We start from the raw sequence: 345 nt of genomic DNA on the forward strand, positions 1-345 counted from the left end.
AATTGGAATCACGAATATCAATGCTATTATTACTGTCAGCATCGTGTTCATAGTGACAGCAGGAAATTAGAGGAAGGAGAAAATAAAAATTATATCATGGAACAGGAGTAGGGTACAAAGAGAGAGGAAAGAAGGGGAATCACGGAATTATTAAGAGGGAATACTATTACTATGACCACTGTTCCGGAAGGGAGACAACCTGGGGGAAGTCTGGAATGAGTGGACGATTGGGAATGGAAGGGAGGAGGAGAAGAGGGGAGGAAAGTGAAGAGGTGAAGAAGGGAGAGATGGGAAGGGGAGGGTAGAAGAGAGACGGTGAGGTGTATGGAGATGAGTACGGGGTGG

This window comes from Oratosquilla oratoria, chromosome 33, assembly GCF_046742065.1.
Source record: "Oratosquilla oratoria isolate Oo_2021 chromosome 33, ASM4674206v1, whole genome shotgun sequence".
Taxonomy (NCBI): Eukaryota; Metazoa; Arthropoda; class Malacostraca; order Stomatopoda; family Squillidae; genus Oratosquilla; species Oratosquilla oratoria.